Source organism: Semicossyphus pulcher, unplaced genomic scaffold, assembly GCF_022749685.1.
Source record: "Semicossyphus pulcher isolate SPU_LCO1_2020_fin unplaced genomic scaffold, fSemPul1.0.p SCAF_4, whole genome shotgun sequence".
NCBI lineage: Eukaryota > Metazoa > Chordata > Actinopteri > Labriformes > Labridae > Semicossyphus > Semicossyphus pulcher.
In genome coordinates, this window is record NW_027211715.1 from 33,855,770 (window position 1) to 33,881,605 (window position 25,836).

Sequence of the window (25,836 nt, forward strand, 5' to 3'; positions counted from 1 at the left end):
ACACATCTTCAGGCCTGACTGAGGCGGCTTTCACTTGCATTGATGCACATTCACATTATTTTCTATTAAAAATATAAAGCAGCTGTTTGTTTCCAGCACTTCAGAGTTAAACTCTCTTTCTTCATGCTGTTTCATCTGGACAGCACACGCTCAGTGAAGGCCGCTCTGTGTCGCCCTCTGAAGCTCTGTGACTCTAAGAGCTGAAGTCACAGGTGTTCCTCCTCACATGCCAGCCGCTCGCTCCCGACGAAGGTCGAACTTTCACTCCGTTCTAACACACACATGCAGTGATGTGCGAACACACCCACATGGCAGCACTACAACAGCTCCATTCACAGCTCCCAAAAATAACAACACAGCGCGCTGGCAGGGCGGGGCCCACCTCCACCCCCCTCCTCCTTTACTCCCTCCCTTTCATATCCAGTTTTCTTTTACGCTCAATAAATGTTGACTTTATTTTGGTTCTGCTGAATTCCTTAATGAGGCCCTCGCTCCACCGAGCAGACCGGCAGCCTTATAAGGCCACATGTGGCAGAGAGACGGGAAGGATCTGCTGTCTGACATACCTTCAATACTATCCATCTCTCGCTCTCTCTCTTTCACTCTCTTTATCCCTCGTCTTTCTCTCCTCCTGTCCAACCGGTCTGTTCTGTTTTTCTAATGACGACTCTGTAAAACTGTCATGGTTCAGAAAGGTCACTTAAACTCAACACTGATCAAAAAGGATGATTGATAAGTTGTGTTCTTTAATGCAACACCCACAAGATGGAGAAGAACTTTGGTGGTCAGCACAGAGACCTCCACCCTGTCCAACACTATAGAGGTAAACTGGAACGCCGACCGTCAGCCCGACCTGATCGTCTGAACTCTCAGATGGTCTTCTGGCTTCTCTATCGCCCCCTGCTGACTGGCTGCAGAATAGGCCACACCTCCTCCATGTTAACAGATGGGACATGAGTCAAACATGGTTTCTGTCATTATAGTTAGTCCTTATCATGCTGATTTATGTTCAAGTGTTTTTCTCACAAGTTTACTCTTAATAAGATATGTGATACTATAAAAAAAGGGGCGTGGCCTCATGATTGACAGCTCTGTGGACAAATGGGGCTCCTGCAGCGTTCTGTTCCCGAGTAGCAGAGTAGAGGAGGAACAGCGAGAGGAGACGTAACTAACACTAACACTACAGTCATTGAACTTTCCATAAGCGTGAATATCTGCTTCAGACCGACACAAGAAGCTGTCCTGCTGCAGACTGAGCCCACCTGAGGAGCATCGAGAGCCTCGCTGACGCAGTCGAAACAGCAGTAGAAAGCGAAATGCTTGTTCTCAGTAAATCTCTTGAGGAACTAAAGACATTCCAGTTATGCAAATAAAACAGTAAGGAGATCACCAGGATCACGGTTGAATATTCACCGTCACTGCCTCGATATCGTGCTATTATCTCACTCTGGAGCAGAGATTAGAACAGATGGACGGACTGATGACCATCCTCCCGCCAGCAGGTCGGATAATGTCACAATGAACCCATGAAGGCTCTGCAGCGAGGACACGCCGTGTTCTGTATCAGCTCTCCGTCACGTTTGCAGCCAAACTGCTGAGTCAGCTCTGACTCACGTCTGAGCGTGCAGCGACCACACACTGATCCGTCTCAAGGCTCGCTGCTTACTCTGCACACCCAGACTGATAACACTCATCATCAGTACTATCTTGAGCATATGGATGTCTGTGTGTCTGCAAGGTCTCTGCAGCGGGCACTCAGACGGACAGCCTTCAGATGGAGGTCCTGATGGAGACGTGGCAGAAGGCAGAGAGGTTTCAACCAGACGCTGATTAAGAAGTGTGAACCCAAGCAGGAGCGGAGACATCGTGCTCACTGGGTGCTGAAAACGTTCCTCACTAAGTATGAGTCAGTGAACTTTAAACGTGACAGACGTTCGGACACACAGCTGATCAAACCCGTCTATGATCAGGCGTCGTGTTGGGATTCAGATCTGATTGTTCCTGCCGGTAAAAAGGAAACTTTTTGCTGCAGTTAAGAAAAATTGATATTTTCTTTATATTTATATGATCTGTTTGGTGGACTTTGAACCCTGAATGTGACCTAAGGCCTTTCTATTTCCAAGACAGAAGTTGGCATTCCCGAGCTTTGGGAATAAGAGACAGGTCGCAGCAATTCAGGACCTTTGAAATCCCTTCTGCTGCGACGCAGGCCTACAAACCAACCACTCTGTATGTGGAATAAAAGGACAACAAACAAACTGGGCAACAGATCTGACCTTTAACTACAGAGCAGTTTGGCTTCCTGTTGATGCATCTAATCGGGTTCTCTCTCTCTAACAGTTCTGCCATCAATTATAAGGCGTCCCATAGCAACCTGGTCTCATGGCAGTTGGTGAAACAGTCAAAAATGTCCTTTACATGCAAGTCAGCAAGAATTTTAAAACGTGTGTATTTCCATTGGAGGTATATTATATGCAGTGAGAATAAAGCCTATAGGAAGGCAGGTGATAGACAGATGTCTTGTGACGTGCAGAGACCAGAGTTTGAGTCCCGTAAAACAAACGTAACGTGACTTAACGTCCTTCGTTTACTGTAACCAGGATCTCTTCTCTAAACCAACTGGTCAGTTTTGTTTCCTAAACAAAACCAAACAACAGCAACAGTTTGACACCTAAACTACCTGAAAAAGTGCATGAAGAGTTCACGGTTTGGGCTAAAATAAAAAACCTGTGGATGCACACAGGACTCGAGGGTGAATGAGAAAGAGCTTCTCAACAGAAAGTCCTGAAGACCTCTTGACAAGTAAGTCGTGCCTCCATGAAGTTGTGTGGTCGCATTAACCGACACAGGAAGTATTTTATGTTGCACACACGATTTCGTGACTACTAAACAAACTGCTGTGGGACTGGGTTGCAGTCGATCTACGTTACAACCCACTACTACTTTGCATCAAAGGGAGCCAGTTGAGGTGGTTCGGGCATCTGAATAGGATGCTTCCTGGGCGCCAAGCTGTGGAGGTTTTCCGGGCGTGTCCAACAGGGAGGACATTCTGGGGTAAACCCAGAGCTCGTTGGAGGGATTATATATCTCACCTGGCCTGGGAACGCCTCGGGATCCCAGCTGGAAAGCATGGCTGGGGAGCAGGACGTTTGGGTCAACTTGCTTAGCCTGCTGCCACCGCGACCGACCCTGGATAAGCAGAAGAAAATGGATGGATGGATGGATGGATGGATGGATGGACTGGGTTGCGATGAAAAAGTGCAAGATAGTAAATGGTAAATGGACTGTACTTATATAGCACTTTTCTAGTCTTTGCGACCACTCAAAGCTGCTTTTACACTACATGTCACATTCACCCAGTCACAAACACATTTATACACTGATGGCAGAGGCTGCTACCTAAAGTGCCCAACTGTCAATCAGATATCACATTCATACCCGTTGGCTATGCCACCGGGAGCAATTTGGGGTTCAGTGTCTTGCCCAAGGACACTTCAACATGTAGCCTGAGGTAGCTGGGGATCGAACCTCCGACCTTCCGATTGAAAGACGACCGAGTCTACCGCTGAGCCACAGCCGCCCCACAATACAATAAAGAAAAGACATGGGGGGTGATGCCATGGTTAGATCTGTGTACAGGCACAACGCTACTTAACCTGGAAACCTCACAGTGATGATGGAAGCTGCACAGAGTCTCTGGACCAACTGTTTGACAAGAAGCAGCTCTGGCACTAACTATCCTAAAATAAATTGACATTTAACAACTGTTTGTGTTGGAGTTACACAAAGAAGAATGTCCAACCTGTACTTTGATTTCATTTCACATTGAACCAAAATCAGCCACTTCTATCTGCCGTGTGCCCTCCTCTCTACCAGTATGAACAAGGGTTAAGTTTCTTTAATCTGTGTACAAAAGTTGCATAAATGAAAGCAGCTCTATAACACACTGCTGATCCAAACTGTAAGCAGTATGTATTTTAATGACCCTGACCGTGAACACGCATGAATACAGATGTGCTTCATTTACTTTGAAAATGGTGTTTCTATATTTAATTAGCAGTTAGAATAAATTTGAAAGTCAAACATTTTTCAGCGCCGGCGCTGACCTCCGCCTGAACTCGAGCGACTGAGAGAAAAACAGAGCTGAGACTTGAAAGAGGAGATAATTGCCAAAATAAGGAAACACTTGTGCAACCGACGGGTTCAGAAAGCATTAAAAACCTGCGAGGTAAGACTTTCCTGGCGGGACCTCGGCGCCTCGGAGGGCGGAACAAACATGAATAAATACAACATAAAACTGAATAAATCATCAGTCATTCTGCGGTGAAGGATGCCAGGCCTGATTGGAGCGCGCTCGGTGAGAATATGGGGCCGGATTGGTCACTGGGACTGATGAGTATGAGAAGCGAAGAAGCCGTTAGTCACGGCTGCTTCGGTAAGCTGGTGTCGACCCAGCTGAACAGGCCTCCAGCTGCAGTTTCCATTCTGTGCTTGGATGATGGGATTTCTCATGGCAGAACACAGTGTCTGTGGACCTCTCCTTTTTTTAGTTGCCATGACACGTTAAGGTGACAGCTTAATTTAATTTTGGCACATTTATCTGGAAGGAAAAACGTGTTTTTTAGTGACGTTACACCCAAAGTCTTACAGCATCAAACGGTCCGCTGTATGAAGGCCGGCTGTAAAAAGTGAAGAACAGCACCAGCTGTTATTCATGTTTTATTCAAGTAGACAAAGATAATAGCTGCTAACATCTCTCGCTTAAAAGCAGCTGACCCCAAATAAACACTATAAAGCCGAGATTTGAAACATGAATGACTAAAGCGGTGTCTCAATTCAGGGGCTGCATCCTTCGAAGGACGCGGGCTACAAAGGATGACTCGTTCTTCGCCCACGTAGATCGCTAAGGCCGAACTGAAATGAGTCGGTCTGGTCTACGGAGGATTTCCTGTTTGCGTCAGCAGCTGTTCCCGCTCTTAACCTTGTGTCACCAAACGCAGCTCTTGACGCCTAGCAACAGGTAGCTAACCGGATAACTAGCTTACGTAAGTAATGTCAAGTTTCAAGGGTGGATCTCTAGCTATTCGAACTTTTACATTTAAAGTGTATTCCTCAGCTGCTTGAGAGTCTGCAATTTAGTTTGATTTGGCGCAATCTCAGGATACGTTGGGCCACAAAGGATACACCCGATGGATCCTTCGTGGCCCAGGGACAGCAGGACGCATTTATCGCACCCATCTTTGCAAACGGACAGCTTTCGACGCGCTGCTGTGACGCAATTGGCATTCAAAGACGTCCTTCGAAGGATAACCTCTAAATTGGGACACGGCTTAAGAAATATCTTTTAGACACACTATAGCTTTGTTTAGGATCCAGCTCAAGGGTGATAAAACTGTCGAGGTTCAAGGCTAACACCCCCCTTATCAAATCATTTCAGTCTCTATTTTTATTAAAACAGCAAAATGGAAGTCATGCAGCTTCTCAGCAAACAGTTAACTTCACGTTTGATGGTTAAAATATCAAACATGGCTGGAGGCAGATTATATCTGCTGAAGCTAATTAACATCTGCATCATTGACTTGACAGCAGGCGAAAAAATGTCCAGTTAATGTTTTCGACTCTAACATGTTCCTCCATGTCTTCGTCACTGATCTTTAGAACCAAATTTAATGGATTCTTTACGTGTTTGTCTGTTTGTGCTGAAAATCATCATCTCATTCAAATCAAAATTCCAGCACTGGTCAGGCTGTATTCTATTTTCATCACTGTGTTCCCTACAAAAATAGAGCTTTTATTTAAGTGCAAGATCCTTTCTTTCAAACCAGAAACAGCTGTTACATCGCTCTCTTCAAAACCACCAAACTCCATTGAAAAAACAGTCATTTTACCGTGCAGAACACAGGAGTCGCCTGCATAATGCTGACTTGAACAGTACGATTTGTTGTGTTATTGTGTGTTACAGGAATATCATGTTGCATCTAGGCTAACACCAAAGTTACACTAATAAATAACTAAAGAATCAAGGCAGCAGTAAAGCAGCAACTCCTGTGTTCTGTAAAATCACTGTTTTCATCAATGGAGTCTGGTGTGTGTGCAGAGAGCGATGTAACGTCTGTTTGTGGTTAAAACAATCATCTTCCTCTGTAACAAAAAGCTCTATCTCTGTAGGGATCCTTTCTGTCATGTTGTCACACACTTAGAATAACAATCTGAGCCTGTCAGTGGAAACAACAAGAACTTTTAGAGGACGTACAGCAGATTAAATAAGAGCTATTAAAGCCTCTTTTGCAGCTGCAGGTTGAAGCAAACTACTGGAGAAAAACACCACGTTTCTCCAGTAAAGGGATCTATTTGGGCTTAAATTTGACTTTTTTTACTATTTTTTTCATAACCCCTGAGAATCTTTAGCTTCAGTAAATCTGAGAGAGCATAACCTTTGATGTGAGTCTTTTGAAACCATCATGCTTGAGTTGGATCTCTTACTTGGCTGTGTAAATTTCACCTTCTGAATATCCCCCCCAAAAAACCCAGATTCAAGTTAATATGTCCTGCAGAGATTCTGCCAAACTGCAGTTTGTGTTTTATCGATCTGGACTTTATAGAGCTGAAGCGGCTGGACGGCTCTGTTCGTTCTCTGGCTGGCTCAGCAGTTGTGAATCGGTCACTTCATACGGGTGCTGGCAGTCGAAGCTGGTGGGTTCAGCGCTGGTTAACGACTGCAGAGGAACCTGCAGACTCTGCAAACGTTAACAACAGACATGTTTATGCAGTTGGGACTTGTCAAATACAGGAGAGCTGCAGTTAAAGAAAGCCAGAAACTTTGAAGCCTGTTTACACAGATCGGGAGTCTGAGAGGGAGGGGGGGGCTGCTGGGAGGAGGATGTTGGTTTTGGCAGCAGAGAAAACAGAACGGTGCAGAGGTGAGGCCAGCTGCTGCTACCTGACCTACCGCTGGTGTAGTAGGTAGCTTTGTCTGTGAGGGTGGAGTTTAAGCTTTGATAGCAACCTGTGATGTTTATTTGGGTCTGACAATTTAACTTGGGAAAGTTAAACTTGTGTTTCCAAAACTGTGGACATTTTTGAGGTATAATTCCAGACGAGGTGTCTATCATCAGGAATATACGTACGATGTGGAGGCGATAACTTCCTCTAATGGCACCTCAGTGGGCTTTGTTCCAGACTGTAAGACAAAGTTTTTAAACACCCGTCTCTCTGCTTTACACCTGAGGGTTTGACTAATACCTGAACAAGTCGTCACCATCCTAAAACGGTTTAATGCAATGTAAATGTTGTTCACTATTACGCTAGATAGAACAGATCATAGATACAGCATGGCAACAGGAGATATTTCCAGATCACTCAGCTCATGGAGTGCTTCGGCTCAGCTATTAGCCAGAAAGCTAACGGTATGCTAGCAAGAGGAATAGATTACATGCGTACAGTTGACATTAAGTATATATAATTTGACAGTATGTTTAACAACTAAACAAGCTAGCTAACCAGCCATGTCATTGTCCCCAATTTTAATGAATTCATGTGAAGTCGTGTTTACTGTCACAGTCCACTTTGGCGGACTTGGAGACTTACTTTGTCAGACTCTGCTTTAGTCGTCTTTTACAAATGGATTCTTAATTTATGACTTATTTTTAACAGCACATATTCATACATTTAAACCTGTTTTAGCTCTGACATAATGTAGAGTCCTATGCACAGGTGCCAGTGTTGTGACCAAGTCATCTGTGTTCAAGTCCCAAGTAAGTCTCAAGTCATTTGGTCCAAGTCTCAAGCAAGTCTCGCGTCATTTTTTCTTGGGCAAGTCAAGTCAAGTCCTTAGTTAAGGCGAGTCAAGTCACTTTTTTTCCACCCCAGATCCAGCACTCTTACCTGTAGTATCCGGTCTTTATAATGAGACAAGGTGTTAGCAGCTCGTCTAATAATGATATTATTTATATAACCTGTTCAAAAAGTCTGACAGTGAATTGTATCTGTGTTATCTTGGCACAGACGCAGCCATGATGATGGTCTGCTCTGAGAGCGTGCTGAGTAGTAACGAGTACGACTGATGAGGCTTCTCTTTGGGGGCTTTGATGTTGCGTGTTGCCATAGCGAGGAGTTTGACTGACAGCCAGTCATCCAATCATGACAATCACATACAGGGAGCTTTTTGATTCGTCCAATCATGATTCCCAGTTTGCGCTGCGTACATACTTGATAGTTAGACAGAAAGTTTGAATTATATCATTTTATATTTAACAGCTTACATTCAAACTTATGAACACACGCAAGTCATCAGAGTCATCATGCCTCAAATCAAGTCAAGTCTCAAGTCCTTTACTTTTTGTCAATTAAAGTCACAAGTCATCAAAACAGTGACTTGAGTCCAAGTCACCAAGTCTCAAGTCCACATCTCTGATAGGTGCTGAATCCATGAAAGGTTACTTGCCACTCGTCCTGGCATGTGTTGGTGCAGCTACAAGCTTCACACCTCACTCCATCTGTTAATGTGACAAACCACCAACCCTGCGATCAATACAGTGCTGTGCTAAAGACAGAGGTTACACTCTGAAGAACTTTCCAAATTCAACGATGTTTATCCCACTTTTATTTGACTCTACAGTTAGAACATAAACCCTTGGATGACTAATCGTCTTATTAAATCATGAAGCAGGCTCCTGTGTTTGTGCTTCAGTGTCGTCAGTCGTGTGTTTAACAAGGTGACTCTTCTCTTTCCCGTCCGCATCATCTGCTGGAAAAATACTGAGAATGCTTTGAATACAGACACCTTACTGTCACTACAAACTCAGAGACAATGCTTCTATTCTGTTAAAGAACCAGCAGGTAGAGAACGAGTAAAATTAGAGCCTCACATCTGGTCTCGTGCTGCTGTGAGAGCCTGTAATTATAGTCACAATATGAAAGCAGAGCGAGACAGGAGCATCACATCTCATGGTAAAGGAATAACATTGTCACTGTGTAAAAAAAGCCTCGGTCAGTAATTATGTCATGGTTTATAATAGTCCTGGTGTGTCAGCAGAGGCTATTTTTAAGCCTTCAGCATGTGGCCTATTAGTGAAGAGTGTGTGTGTGTGTGTGTGTGTGTGTGTGTGTGTGTGTGTGTGTGTGTGTGTGTGTGTGTGTGTTTGACTAAGGCGAGTGGTGGTTGAGAGGTAGGTCAGGGGTGTGTGAGCAAATGACAGGATGTGCGGTCGAGCTGGTCACAAAATCTGCTTAGTAATGTTGGTAAAGATAGAGCTGACCTCTCCGTCGCCGTCAATGGTCCCCCTGTTAACCACACACACACACACCACACACACACACACGTGCACACCTGAATGGAGGCCAGTGTATTACAGGGTGGAGACGTGAACTTTTGTACCAAAGAGAGAAGAGAAGTGCAGGATGAGAGAAAAGACAGAATAGGTTCCTTTATATCTGCCGGATCTTTGGGTTTGTGACAGGGGAAACAAACACCGCAACCTCTGAGTGACACACACACACACACACACACACACACACACACACACACACACACACACACACACACACACAGAGAGCTTATGTAGATATTTAAAAAGGTACAAGTACTCTGAATCAGCAGCTGTGGCTTTTATCCTAAATACCATATCCTGTATGACCTCTGAACAACCCATGTGAAATCTATTTCTGTATGAAAATATGTTCCTTCACAGTTGAGTGCAAACTATACAGCAAGCTTTTATGTCCAGAGTACACAAATATATAGAAAACTTAGAATAACCTGCTCTCAACCCGAACATCACGCAAGTGCAGACTATTTCCTGTTCAGGAGGAGGTAGAAAAATGATGTTGAATATGTTTGTGATTCAAGCTTCCAACAATTTGAAGAGCAAAGTAAACATTTTCCTCCTGCAAAAAATGTTATTCTCCCTGAAGTGCCCAAAACTGCAGTTCCTCGAGTGGCCATTTGAGGCTGACTCCAAAAGTGAGTCAATCCCCATTAGCCCCCATACAATCCATCGGCTATCTTCTGACGACGATATAGCCTCAGGGACAGTTCATCTGTCTGTGCTGAGTCTCAGTCTCACTGTAAACAGTAAGTTACACAGAGGCTGCACTCTGGCTTACTGCAGCGGGATGAAGCCCAAACAGAAACAGATTCTCTTGTGATCGACTTTAATTAACGGCTCTTCAGTTTGCTGAAAGAACAACATCATGATGCAGATTAGGAACAACATGAAGCTTTGTCAGGTCTGTCCTCAAGAGGAGAAGAACACTACTTTAACATGAGACGGAGGGCGGAGCCATCGTTTACGATGCATTCAGGGAAGTACGTAAATCTAAATGCTTATCAGCTTTTATGACGTGATGATGAGCGTCAAGGGAATCTGCCGCTCAGGTTAGCACAGATTGTTAGCTGAACTAGCTGCAGATGTCTGTTTATAGAGATTAATAAGAAGCTAAATTGTTGTCAGAAGACGCTGATGGGAGCCGGGTCATTACGGTGGATCACCTTTCGCCTGCTTTTGCTCTGAACACGGACTGTTTTTCCTGCAAACGCTGAAGCCTGCTGTTGCTGAACTTAACCTCTCAACTAGTTGGTCTTTACTGTTTCCAGGGATGAAGAGGGAGCAACGCTGGGCAAGCTACATGAGCCCTTTTTACACTGCGAGTTTTAAGGTGGGATTATTACGCCTCTGTTACGTTCTGTCTTCTATGTCAAACGCACGGAGGCAGAATGGTGAGGCGACGTCGCTCTGCCTCTGAGGTAGTAACAGAGGCGAAACAGATGCAAAGCGGCGTCTGTGGAAACTGCAGAGCCCGTAGGGCGGAACAACGCTGTGTGTGTGTGTGTGTGTGTGTGTGTGTGTGTGTGTGTGTGTGTGTATTTGAAGCACGCGCTGTTTGTTTACACCTCGCACACGTTTTGCTTCCGTAACACCGGACTGCTGTAAAAACACACACTACGCCAGCGTTGCTTGGTCCAATGTAAAATGCCAAAGGTGGCATGAGGATCGAGCTGAGGCGGAACCGCAGTGTAAAAAGAGCTATTGACTTTTAACGACAAGATTGCCACACTGAGCAATCTGTTCATGATCTCATCTCTATAGAAACAGTCTATAGAAGCTTTTAAGGCAATATAGAGACAAACAGGTGAGGCAGAAAGTTGCAGATCTAATCCCGTCTTTTCAGCAGAATGTTTTCTACGTTCTTAAGGTCTAATTTGAAAATGCATTTGCAGAAAATTTGTAAGTAGCTGCATCTACCGAACTGCTCATGCCACAGGATGGGCCAAGAGTGTGTGAGCTCATGCCCGTTGCTCAACGTTGCACCTGGAAGCATGAGCTGCTGCAGAGTAAACTTCCACTGTTGTTGTGATGGGGTCCAAACAGTTGTGTAACCATGTGTCGAACTCAAATCAAACTATTTCCAAGAAGCTTTCAGCGACACAAAGAGAAGGCAGACCTCCCTAAAGACAGAAATGTTCTGTTATCAGGGAAACACGTGGCCTTTAGGTAGAACACAGAACTAAAGAGAGAGGCTTAAAGCAGAGAACGTCTGAGCTCACTTAAAATTCAGAACAGGAATATCCAACAGATTAAAGGAGGAGCAGGAAAGAAACAGGAAAGTAGGATTGGATTCGGAAAGTGCTTGAGTTAAATTGGAGGCGACGGTAATTCCATTTGGGAGAGTTTGTGCTTTGAGTACCTCCAAGTTCCCCTGCCTTCCTTCAGAGGAGGGGAGAGAGGAGAAGGAATTAGAGGAGGGGGAGAGCAGAGGTGGAAATGAGCAAATGGAATACTAAATATAGACAAGTCGTACAAACAGGACAGGGTGGAAATGTACCAGGAATAAAACACGTTGCACCGGGTGGAAGAAGTGAGCATGTCATGTCAGACGTCTTGATCAGGTGACTCCTCCTTCTCTCCTTCCCTCTTTCCTTACTACATCTTTTCCCTCTCCTTCTCGCTCCTTGCTGACCTTTCCTAGAGGTCGAGGTTTCTAAGGCTCCATTGATGGATTAAAAATAAATGAGAGGGTAAACACGGCATGAGAAACAGGTTGCTGCTCAATGAGCTCCCAGCGGTCTGGGTGTTAACAGAGAGGCAACACACGCTCACTTATTCTGCACATTCATTACATCCTCACTCCTCACTCGTTCTCCTTCCTCTCCATTTGTCGTTTTCAATCCCTCTGCCCTCCAACACCGAGGCCATGTTCACACCAATGTGGTTAAATGTCCAAATGTTGGGTTGTTTAATGGATGATGTTCTTCGGGTCACACCAGCGTTTACAGCAGTAAAATACTGATTTTGATTTTGATAGAATCGCTGAAAAAACACTGGCTTTGTTTGCACACCTGTTCAGGGTCAGCGTGCTTTTTCCTGGAGTGGAAACTTTGACACAAAATGGATTAGTTACCAAAAACATTGTTTTGTGTCCTCCTGTTCTGAAGCCTTGAGTTTGGCATTTTGGCCGTCGACGTCTAATTTCTTTGGGAGCCAGAAGGGACCATATTCTGAGCTGGAGAGGAGCGAGGGCTTAGCAAACGCTAAGTTAACACCTAATGCTAGCACTAGCTTAGTTAGCTATGCACATCCTCTATTCAGGGCTGCATGGTGCTGCGGTTAAAGGTTCCTGGTTTGAATCCCGGGTTGGACGTGTGGAATCTGCATGTTCTCCCCGGCTTCCTCCCACAGTCCAAAGACTTCAGTAGTGCTTAGCTTCAGTGGTGACTCTAAATCACCCGTAGGTGTGAATGTGAGCTTGAAAGGTTGTCTGTCTTTATGTGTCAGCCCTGTGATTGGCTGGTGACCTGTCCTCTCACCCAATTACAGCTGGGATGGGCTCCAGCTCCCCCGCGTCCCTGAACAGGATAAGTGGTATAGATAATGGATGGATGGATCCTCAATTCATGGCAACTGTAAGATATATCGGGATGCTAATTTTGGACATTTTCAGGTCAACATGTTAGGAAATTTTCAATTTCAGGCAGCCCCGCCCTAAACCCCCCCCTCTTCCTGGCCTGTGTGACTCTAACGGGAGCATCAGTGACTAAATGAACATCATGCTGAGACCATAAACTCATCAGGAACATGTTTACTGAGGGAATAATTCAGGAGAGGAGGAGGAGCATTTTCTCATAGACTTCTATATGACATCCATGTGCTGGCTATGAGAGAGAATGCAGGTTAAAGACACTTCTGCATTTGTAGACTGAGGGTTATCTCTACTTCTTCACACAGAACCACTGATAGCATCAGGTCGTAGGTCACAGTTTGCCTGTGCAGGTTTGGACAATATGACCTGCAGCTTCTAGCAGCTTTAACTATTTACTTTTAGGACAAAATTAAGTTTTCTAAAATATTAACTATAAAGTTTCTTTTATTTACGCTGTCAGGAAATGTACGTAAGAGAAAGAGACGTCGATAATTAATCCTCAATCTTTTGGTGCTCGTCTGGGGAAACTGAAAATAAACAACTTGACTGTAAATCCTGGATCCTCGTCTCACCACACACTGTGTCCTCTCTCTCTGTCTCTCTCTCTCTCTCTCTCTCTCTCTGTCTCTCTCTCTCTTCCCATCGGGCTGGAAAAACCATTAAAATAGTGAAGAGAATCACCAGCTGCCCGTTTTCCATCTAAACCAGCAGTTCATCTTTGGCTGGCATCAGCTGAGACTCACATGGTCCCTGCATGAGTCCTGACACCGAGGACAGTCACTCAGCTCATCGTCCACTCATACTAATGTTACTGTCTGTCTCGGTCTGTCTGTCTCTTGCTGAAAAGAACGGGTCAGCTGATCGTCATTAGTCGTACTGGCAGTCCTTCTCTTGCTGGGTCGCCTGGCTGCTCATGTGAGAAATAAGACTCAGCTCTGAATGGAAGTAAAACAACAGAAGAGATCACTGTGTGTTTTTAGGACTGTGTGCTGATAAAGAAACGGCCGTTTGTAACAGCACAACGCTGACATGATCAGGACTTTGTAGCATGCTCACTGAATGTTTAGTTTTGGTGATGTTACTCAGTAAATGTTTTTATTTGGGAGGACACAAATTGAATATGTAATAAATGAACACTGCACCGATACGCTAAGTTAAAACACGATTGCTTTTGCCACCAACATCAATTAATTACAACAACTCATTATGTCCGTCTGAAAGGTCGTTCTGTCTGCATCTCTTTCCCCCGTTAAAAGGTTTAGTTACACACCGATCAGCCAAAACATTATGACCTCCTGCCTGATGTTGTGCAAGTCCGTCTTTTAATGCCAGAACAGCCCTGACCCGTCGAGGCATGGACTCCACCAGACCTCTGAAGGTGTGCTGAGGTATCTGGCACCAAGACGTGAGCAGCAGATCCTTAAAGTCCTGTAAGTTGCGAGGTGGGGCCTCCATGGATCGGACTTGTTTGTCCAGCACATCCCACAGACGATTGGGTTGAGATCTAGAGAATTTGGAGGCCAAGTCAACACCTTGAACTCGTTGTTCCTCAAACCATTCCTGAACCATGTCTGCAGTGTGGCAGGGCGCATCATCCTGCTGAGAGAGGCCACTGCCATGAGGGAACACTGTTTCCATGAAGGGGTGGACTCAGTCTGCAACAATGTTCAGGTAGGTGGCACCAAACTAAACGTGTTGACGCAGGTTTTTCAGATTCTACAGATGCTAATTGTCTCTTTTCCCATTGTCAGTGAAGTATCCTCCTGTCGGTCTCTTTTCTGCTGCGTCTGACGTCACAAACGCGCCGGAGACAGGGTTAGTAACCAGTGAAGATGTTACGGTGGTTAGGTCTTTATTGTTTCTATTACTCATTCAGTCTGTTTATCAAACTCGGCGCCTACAAATTTGGAACGATGTTCGAGCGCTGCTCGGACGGAGACGGGCAGAAAGCTGACAAGAAGTCGCAGAAGTTACAGACGGAGCATAGCATCGCGCCGGAAAGCGTGTCGACTCCTGTTTTGTGTTCCCATCACTGCCAATCGGAGCCGAGGCGATATTACCCGGGTCTACTGCAGAGTGATTTGGTGTTAGCGGGTTTTTTGGCCAGTGGGAAAAGGGCTGAAGTAACATCCACATGAACGGCAGGACCCGATGTTTCCCAGCAGAACATCGCCCAAAGCATCACACTGCCTCTGCCGGCTCGCCTTCTTCCCATAGTGCATCCTGGTGCCATGTCTTCCCCAGGTGAGAGACGCAAGCACACTACGCAGCCTCACACACAACAAACTGTGATGTTCTGTGTGTGCCGACACTTTTCTTTCAGAACCAGCATCAACTCTTTCAGCAGCTTGAGCTACAGTAGCTCTTCTGTTGGATCGGACCACACGGAAAAGCCTTCGCTCCCCATGCATTGAGCCTTGACCGCCCATGACCCTGCCGCCAGGTCACCAGTTCACTCCTGCATGTCGGGATCACCCCACAAGAGCTGCAGCTTTCGGAGACGCTCTGACTCAGCCGTAGAAAACATCACTAATCCACCACTTTTGTCTTTTTTATACTCGTAAAACACGGAAGGAGAAAAGGAAAACATGCAGGATTTTTATGTTAATCCCGTCAGCAAGAGCTTTTTTTTTTTACCTCGACAATGAACTTTATTATACTTTATAATGTAATACACATTATATATAAATATAATACTACAGAGCTCACTTAACACACAGGCAGGAAACCAGACTGCTGCTGCCGCAGGGATGCATTAAACTACCTCCTCACTGACATGTTTAATACCTGAGCTGGAAACTGCAGTGTGCGTGAGTGTATGTGCGTGCGTGTGTGTGTGTGTGTGTGTGTGTGCGTGTGTGTGTGCATGTGTGTGTGTGTGCGTGTGTGTGTGCATGTGTGTGTGTGTGTGTGTGCGTGCAGTCATACAAAGCAGACTCAACGGGTCTGCAGGGCAGTGTGAAACAGACGTGAGCCACAAGACAAAACGCCTCATTTGTTTACAAGAGAGGAGAGAGACAGAGAGGAGGGAGAGGGAAACAAAGTATTTATGATGTGTGCCGATATATGTTTGGATGATGAAACATGCACCAAGAAAGAAACATAAATAAGAACTGAAAGTCACGGTGTCTCCCATGTGTGTCAGTCTGTTTCGTGACTGCTGGGTGTTTTACTTTTGGCCCTGACCGTCTGAATAAAGTGTTAAAACTTTAACTTCAAAATCAAAACATTTTAATTTCCCTGATTCAAACCGAACCTTTAAAGCCAACTATTAAAACATTCCCAAACTTTGTATTTGACCTTTTTTAAATGATATTTTCATGAAAACTTTATTTCTCTAAAAAGTCGGCTTTTCAAACGCGATGTAAAACTCTTAGGCATGGAGAGAGTCAAAACTGGCTCTAAAAGTAAGAATATTAATTGTACTGAAGTTTACTGATTAGACACCCTAAAGGTGAAGACCGCCTGCACATGTGCAGAAAAGAATAGACACTGAAATAATGAATATTACTGAAAGATGTTACTTTGGTCTCCTTGGTAAGAATCTGCGCTCCACTATACCTGGCTCTGGAGCTCGCTCAGTGTTTCTCATACATTTATGTATTTGTGGCGGACTGGTTCTTTTCAATGATTGTATATAAAGATGGACGACACGTCTCTGCCTCCACCTGAGGCCAAAACCCACCATCCTGCTCATCTGTATCCAGAGCGTGTGCATAGAGATCGGCTGGTGGAGCCGCAGTATTGACGTCCCGCCCCTTCCTCTACCCGACACACACCTTTACCTTGAGGCCTCGCCGTGTTGGAGCCCTCAGGTGTCCTTGTCGTGTTGGAGCCCTCAGGTGTCCTTGGCGTGTTGGAGCCCTCAGGTGTCCTTGGCGTGTTGGAGCCCTCAGGTGGGCTCAGTCTGCAGCAGAACAGCTTCTTGTGTCGGTCTGAAGCAGATATTCACGCTCATGGAAAGTTCAATGACTGTAGTGTTAGTGTTAGTTCCGTCTCCTCTCGCCGTTCCTCCTCTACTCTGCTACTCGGGAACAGAACGCTGCAGGAGCCCCATTTGTCAACAGAGCTGTCAATCATGAGGCCACCCCCCCTTTTTATAGCATCAAATAACTAATTAAAAGTAAACTTAAAAGTAAGAACTAACTATAATGACAGAAACCATGTTTGATAAAAATGTATTTGACGTGTGTTGTATAGTTTGACTCATGTCTCATCTGTTAACATGGAGGAGGCGGGCTTTATGAGCTATACTGCAGCCAGTCAGCAGGGGGCAATAGAGAGGGTTTGGCTTCACTTTTAGGGAGCTGTCATGTCGGCCATCTTTCTATACAGTCTGTGGGCTCAAAATCTTCGGAACCATTTAATTGGCATTAAGTGTTTAGATAACAAATCCGTCTTAATCTATGGCAGGAAGTGGCTCAGTGGCTCAGTGGAGTCACACCTGCACTAACCTCCTTCGCAGAGCGTGCTGTGATTCAGCCTCAGACCTGCTGATGTTCTCCTTCTGGCTCCGCTCTGAGAGGATCTGTGGCAGAGAGTCAGGAGCTGCTGCCAGGGAGGGAAGATTACCGAGCTGGACCGAGCCACTGACAGGGATTCAACATAATCACACTATTTCATTGTGTTGCACCTGGGGAAGTGTGTGTGTGTGTGTGTGTGTGTGTGTGTGTGTGTGTGTGTGTGTGTGTGTGTGTGTGTGTGTCCAACAGAAAAGAGATGGGTGGAAGGGAAGTGATAGAGTCTGGCCAGATTCTGTGTCAGCGGCTGACAGGAGGATTTACAACCAGAGCTTCCAGTAAAGAGGAGCTCCTCCATGTGTCTCTGCTCTCTGCTGGATCAGAGACTTTTCTCTCTCTCTCTTCAGAAAATATGACATCCAGAGACTTTAAGAGAAAAAGTTTTGGGCCCACAACCTTAACCAAACAGTAAGGCAGTAGATTTCATGCCTTTTGCAGGGCTTGTACTAAAGCTAAGTCCTCCTAGCGGGATTAGCTGCTCCTCCTTAAACAAAATGATGATGAGATACTTTAAATAAAGATCATCTGCTCCATTGATAATGTGAAACCTGACTCATGACTGTTTCTTGCTCCTTGACCCGTCCGTCGCCTCCAACCACCACCCCAAGTGCACAAACCTCATCAACTGACCTCGCACATGTTCGCAGAGCGGCTCCTTTGTGTGTCTAATGTTGCCCCAGATGGGTTTACATTGGAGTAACTTCAAAGCTCAGTTGTTCTCTTAAGCCTGGCTCACACTAAAAGAAGTTTGAACAGATGTGTGCAATGTGAGAGAGCCACACATGACGACAAATCATTTGTCAGATCATTCAGATCAGTTTTGTTTTGTGTAGAGCAGCGATGTGACCCAAACAGCACACCACACACTCACAGGTTCATCCACCAACAACCAGAGTCCAACTCTCGCAGCTGGAAATCTCACTAAATCTCACGCGGTCAAACGAGACTTTAGAGCAAACAAAGATGGCGGCCGACGGGCAGGAAGAATCGGCGATGATAGTTTTTGGACTTTTTACTGAAAATTCAGGAAGGAAAAAGAACAAACTGTGGATGAAGTGATGGAGACGGCCTGAACACGGGCTGAGCGTGTTACTTTATGCTGCACGTTTGCTTTTGTCGCCATGGCTGCGGTTGTTGTGCTTCCTTCTTCAGTCAGCTTGCTTCCTGATTGGCTATCGTTTCGTTCCACGAGACGATCCACAAAGAGCATGCTCGGCTGTCCTCAGGCTTCCCCCCCACACAACAGGATATCAGATCGTAAATATTGAACATGTTTATGATTTGAAATCAGTGCGGCTTCGTCCCTGACACCACAGGAACATCTGGAGAGATCATCTTTAGAAGCATCAAAACATCAGGACTTTGCTTATTTTTATCTGAAGGAGGGACAGTACGCCGCTTTACAAAGGCAAAAGGGAACACGCTCAGGTATATATATGCTGAGGGGAGCGACAAAGCGTCAGTGTTTTACAGTCTGAGGCTGAAAACGGTTTAATAAACGATGATTTAAAAATCTGCCCCCTCCTCCTCCCGACAAGCTGCCCTTTAGAAAAGCTGTTTAACCCCAGCGACAGATTACTGTGTTTACTGTGTCGCTGAAAGAAAATATATTAAACTATAAACTCTCCTTGAATGAATAAAAGTTTTTAAAGTCTTTGTGATAAATGAGCTGAAAACAAGCCGAACAAAGTGAACAGCCTCCGCTCTGCAGAAGACGTGACCCGAGGCCGACCTCTATCCTCAGCAGCATGTATGAAGCGTGTCAAACCCACGGAGGAGTCACTTAAACGCAGCAGCACAAGGATTTCTCCACGCTTCACTGTATATCACAATCTCCTGAGGGTCGAGTTCAAAAGAGAAGAAAAGGAAAGTTTTACAGCAGGCGCAGAGACTCGCCGTCTTCATATGACAAGCCTGCGAGGACACAGAGTTGACGCGTCCTCGACTGCTCCACTCGCTTCCCTTGTGCTGCTTTTGTCTCACATTATGCTAATGTGTTTACGGTAATGATGCTCAGTTGGTATTTACAATTGCTCTGACACATATAAGATATCAGGGGAATAACAGACAAATACAAAGAGCCGAAGAAGGCTCTGAAAATAAAGCGTGACGCACACACACGCGGAGAAGGCCTCTGTTGTGTCCTGGTTTCAGTGTCCTCAGCTCCCCTCGTTACCGTAACTGTTACACAAGACGTTTTCATCCATCTGTGTCGCTGTCTGCGACTCCATTTCTCCCAGAGTTCATTGCTCTGCAGGGGGCTACAGGTGTCCGCTCAGTGCCCCCACATCGCACCATGTGCGTCTGTGCTGAGGTATGAAATATGGCGACATGCAGCGATTCTCCCTCTGATGTTTTTTCATGCTGTGTCCCTCCCCCCCGAACACACCTCCGTCTCATCAGTCATTCACCCTCACACAGCGGGGTGGGGTGGGGGGTTGTTACAGACTGTCTGTACCTCTCAGTGTATGAACCTTTGGATGCAGGCAGAGGACAAACATGGAGATGTTTTCATACACGACCACGTAGAAGCTCATGATTTTCATCTTTCAGCACATTTCAAAATATTTAGTTTGTCAGGGCGTTCATGAAGATTATCTGCAACCAAAAAACAACCGTAGAGGTCAGTTGTGTAACAGCACAGTGTGACCAATATCTAGTTTAATAGTTCGACCTTGAGCAGGGCCCGAACAGGTGTGGACCATTTAAAGTCAGCTGCCGAGGTTTCGCTGGCCACAATGGTCCTCGAGCTGCTTGGGAGTACGGGACTGCACAGCAGAAGAGCCATAAAGACCTCCAGTGTCACAGAGAAGGCGTCGAGGTGGCTGTGGATCAAACGGGGTGATCCGTGGATAACACGAGCTTGTCACCTGGCTCGCCTGGGACAGGCTGTCTGGTGTAGAAAAACATGAAACCCGTACGTGTCATATAAAAAGTAACGCTCACATGTAATAACTAGTGCTGCACAATTAATCAAATATTTATCCCGTTTTAGTTTCCCACGATTAAATAAACATGACTGACGGTGATATTGACGTTTAAAATGCTCCGCCTGTAGAAAACTCTGCTGCTTATCAAATCAAGCGCTCCCTAAACTAACAGCCCCTCCCCCAGTGCTTCACTTTTGGGGGAGCTGGCATGTCATGAGCATAGATTGGCATCTTACAGCCAAATGCGTCTGTGGTTGTCTTGGTTACAGCAGCTGTTGAAAACAGGAAGAGGATACGTGCTGCCCTGTTTTTCATTACGGTTCGATCCCACAGGATCCGTGTCCGGCGTGTTCCGTCTGGGCCGTGGTTCTGGTCCGTCAGGCGGCGCGAGCCCTCACCCACAGGAAGCGTGTCTGATATCATCCCATAATTTTTGTGCTTCTGCCATGGCTGAGCACACTATTTCATTAAAAGTGTTCTTTTTCCAAGATCTCAGTGTTGTTGTGAAAAGGGGAAAAACGGGAGTCTGTACCCGTCTGTACATGGTGTTTTATTTTGAAATGACTGGATGCTGTATGTTGTTTTCGTGTGTGACTTCCTGTTTGGAACGATCTGCTCTGTTCACCTTGACGCTTGCTTGAAGCGGCCTCCGTCAAAAATAGCCTGAGACGGAGATGGACCACGGCGCGTGCTGTGGAATCACGAGCACTGACTTGAATGGACGCGATCGACTCCGGTGGTGGCTGCGCACACGGAACGCACCGGAGACGGATCCTGTGTAATTTGAGGGTTACGATCTAAAAATAAACTTCTCTGTTGCGTCTCTGAAGTGCTGTTTGTGCATTAGTACCCTACATGACGCGTTTGCGCTGCTCAAACAGGAAGAAAGTGAGTCGCTCGTTAAACTGAATCACTGGTCCCCTGAAACGGCTCGTCAGCGATTGTTTGGCGGTGTTTCAGGTTTAAGTGATGCTAAGAAGAAACAACGATCATCAAAGAGGTCATAAAACATGTGTCTGCACCACAAAGCAACACGACTAACTTGTTGAAAAACAGCACAAAGTGCAGCATGATGAGTGTATGAAGGCCGAGAGGAAGAACGAGCTGCTCCCCGTCCTCATTTTGGCCACAGTCCTGCAGGCCCAATATTAAGGTACCATTTTAAATCGGTAAACGACAGTGAGTACAGCTTCACTGCTGCAGACAGAACATTATATATTATATATATTAGAGGGAAAAACTGGAAAGAAAGAAGCCTATAGAAAAGCGGTGACAATGAACATCTCAAGGCCAAAAGACTAAAGAAATAATGCACTGTAAAAAAAACAATTGAAAGGTTTTGTGTCTGCTAAATGGGAGGATGATGTCCTCATGATATGTTAAGAAAGACGCTCTGCCGTCAAAGAAAACTGCAACGATGAAATTTGGAAACGAGCAAAATAAAAATACATAAGCCTCATTACAGCACATATTCTGTCCCTGCACCGGCTGCGTGCACAACGTGCAGGAGCACTGAGAGGATCTATAGCACAGCCTTGAATCTGTTTCCACCTGCAGGGTGCAACGCTTTATCTCCATCATGATCGCACGCTGAGGTCCAGTCACGAGCTGCTCCTCTCATTGTCCCGACTCTGCAGCGACAGTCTTTCACTTCCACCCTCATTCAGCCGACAGCAGCGAGACAGCAAACCCACAACGCTCTACATCTGCCCGATTGTTCCTGAACATCTCTTCCTCTGGCGTGTCGCCGGCAAACAAAGGCCCTCCTGTTGTGCTTGTGTCTGGACGTGGACCAGCCTCCGTGATTATATCATCCTAACACCCACAACCGCACGCCGTAAATTGCACGCCGCGTAAAAAACTTCATTACGGCCTTTTCCAAGTCACTGCATGGTTTTTACTGTTAATTAAAATTCCATTTACGGGTGTCGGGCCGAGAGAAAAAAATGTGCTGCTTCAGCGGTCTGGGACACATAATGGATGCTTTATGAATTGTCAGTGAAATGAAAAAGAGAGATTTTAAAGGACAGTTGGGACAGAAATGGCAGCCATTGTGAAATTTAAACAAGGGTTGGCTCTCGTACCGCAGTGTGGTTTGTGAGGTGGGCTGGTTCGTAAAGTGCAGGCAACAACTCAGAGTACACACTGAAGGCAAATCTCAGCCTCACTCATGCATTAACAACACATTAAAGCCGGATTAAAGCAGGCTGCTGAGAAATCTCGAGTCATGAGGCAGAAATCAATGAACAGGGAATCGATTAAAAAGGCCTCCTGTGCCAGCTTTAAAGGGTCACTCCAGCCGGGGCCCTGTTTCTGTACATGGTGGCTTCTAAGTGTCTAATAGGTACAAGAAGTTCAGGGAAGAATTCACTACAATGTAACGTGGAGGAAAGGCAGCAGAACTGAGTGACAGCGAGATTCACGAAAACATGATCCTTATTTTTTACATATATTTGGCTCTAAATGACAAATAGGTGTAGTTTGGAAATTCTACAGTAGTTTCTGAGTCTGCAGCTGGGAAACAGGCTTGACGTCTGCGTAGCAAATGTGTGTGAAATGGTGCCCGATAAAAGTCCATCCACTAAGGCCATGTCTGCACATACACGGGTGTATTTCAAGAGTTTTTGCCTCCTTCCTTTCCTAAAAAAACCCCCGTCCACACAGACACGTTTCTGAATAAATCCCTGTTCATGGGAAAACGCAAAAACACAACAGAACTGCTGCCATGAGAGTGCCACACCAACAGGCGGCGATAAAACCCGGTCATGCAAAGAAGAAGAAGAAAATCGAGACCAATCAAAAGTCTGAAAAAATCTATTGCCGGAAGAAGTGCATCTCGACGCCCCTGATCCTTAATACAGTGGACGAGTAACTGTACATATATGTGTAAACATGTAAAAAGTCCTGTTAGCAAGGTGAGAAGCATCACTGTTTTTGTCACGTCATTTGGCAAGGAATGTCGGCTCATTTGTGACGCCTCACAAAGGAGATAACGGCGCACAGCCTCACGTCACGAGCAAGAAGCAACGTTAACGCCGTCTACACGTCTCCGTAAAAGATCCGTTTTCACTGACACAAAATGAGAAAAAGCTATGTTTTGAAAAATACCTGTGTCTGTGTAGAAATGGCCTGAAAACTCTAATTCCACACAGGAGTTGCTGGTCTCCCGCTGCCTTGATTATCTAGTTTGTTAGTGTTATTGTGTGTTATAGAGATACTTTGTTGGACTATGATTTTTTGGGTTTTTGAAGGTTTTTGAAGGTTTTTGGGCCTTTGCCTGAATTGATAGGACAGTCAAGAGGGGCAGGAAACATGGAGACGGGAGAGTGGGGATGAAATGCACCAGGAGGCAAGGGTCGGAGTGAAACCCATGGCCGCTGCGGCGAGGACTTTGTCTCTGTATAAAGGGGCGCCTGCTCTACTGACTGAGCTAACCTGTGCCCGGACTTATGAGTTTAAACACGCAATGATAGAAACAAAGTAAAAGATTGAGGCACTTCTAGAGCAGCACCTCCCGTGTCCTGCAAGGTGAAATGACCACTTATTTCAATGGAGTCGGGTGTGTTTGCAGTTTGTGGTTAAAACAATCATCTTCCTCTGTAACAAAAAGGTCTATCTCTGTAGGGATCCTTTCTGTCATGTTGTCACACACTTAGAATAACAATCTGAGCCTGTCAGTGGAAACAACAAGAACTTTTAGTGGACGACCTTTGACCCATAAAGCATTATGTTGCAGCCATTACAGCCTGTTTCCCTGCTGCAGGATGAACACATCGACTGGAGCACTTTCTACCTATTACAAATACCAGATACCAGATAATCTAACAAATACCAGAATTAGCCTCAATGGCGGGAGCAAAGCAGGCTTGAGTCACGAGGCAGAAATCAATGCACAGGGAATCGATTAAAAAGGCCATCGGATGCATGGCCGCCTCCTCTGCTGGCTTTTAAAGGTCTAGGAGCAGAGTACCGTGACGAGTCTCTCCCCCATTCATGAAACCATAAACACACTGCACATGAATGTCTCATTTGTGGAGCACATACATGTGCTGGCCCGGGTCTGAGCCGGCGTCGTCTTGCACGGGCAGGTTTACCACTGTCATTTTGTCTTTGTCTGCAGCTCTGCTCCGCTGCTGCTCGCTGTCGTTTCATGCCTCAGATGCATTAAGACTCATGTGTTTCCAGTTAAAACACAGGCCTGCTCCCTGTTCATCTGAATGTGGGACTGTGCTGCAGCTGAATAATTAGTCTGAGGTGACAGAAAAGCAATACAGTACATGCAGTGGTTGTAACGCACAGTTGTAAAGATGTGGTTTGGGTTGTGCTTTAGTGCCAGGCCGACCGTAAAGTAACCAGAGTGAAATACTGAATGTACCGTAAAGAGTCCAGAAATAGATGTGGAAGGAGCATTCAGAGCAGTCGGTGATTTAGCATCTTTGTGAGCTTACTAACAGTTTGGACAGGACGGGAATTGTTTTTGTGTCCACTTGATGAATACTAAACCGAAAGTCATTTCCTCGATGCTCTTTTTTGGTCTCCACCAACTCCCGAGAAACATATCCGACTCTTCAGCAGCTTTATCGTCCACATTCTTCAGTCTCAGCTCGTCTCTAAGGCCAGAGATATACTTTCTTTATAACTTTGCGATCGCGTACACCACCCTCTGCGTCATGAACATATATATTTTTTTCTCTGTCTCTGCACTACGTGTGTCACTGGAGGATACCTCTAGAGGGCACACCAGAGAGCTCAGGCCGCATGCAACTACCGTATGTGCGGGATGTAAACAGACATGGAGACACTCGAGGAGGTTACTGTGATGTTCATTCTGAGATCACAGCAGAAACAGCTTCTGTGTACGGTGGAGAGAACTCACAGTCTGCTCTGTCCCCGCTCCGTCTCTCCAGCATGTTCCTCCGAGCACGGACTTAACAGTTCGGACTTTTTGGAATTTCCACGTCGACTTCTAAAACAGAACTTGTCTGTCTGCATCTGTTTGACAGGCATGTTTGACTCTGTGCAGCAGCAGTGACACATCGTACAGATGTGGATAATTGTGGACTTGGTCTATCAGCTCGTCTTCAGAACTTTCTGCCATTTATGTTCCTGCTGCTGTGTCGGCCCTGTCACATCCCCTCTGCCTCTACACTGCCCCTACTGTTCATGTGCAGACTGCAGCTTACGCCCATATCGCGTTAATCTTTGAGGACGTGCACGGCTGATGCTCCAAACAGATGCAGGGAATGCAGGGCAGCCATCATGCGCATGCAAACGCGTAGTTAAAAGCAAGTACTGTATATCTCTGGCTTAACTAACTCTCTCCCTCTTTTGGTGCTGCTGGAAAATCTAATGTGGACTCCACGGGTCACGTCTCTATGAAGTTTCATCTGTGACATAGTTTTGCTTCTGTCTCTCGTGTCTTCAAACCAGAGAGAGTATTTCAGAAGCAGAGGGTCTTTCCAGCGATG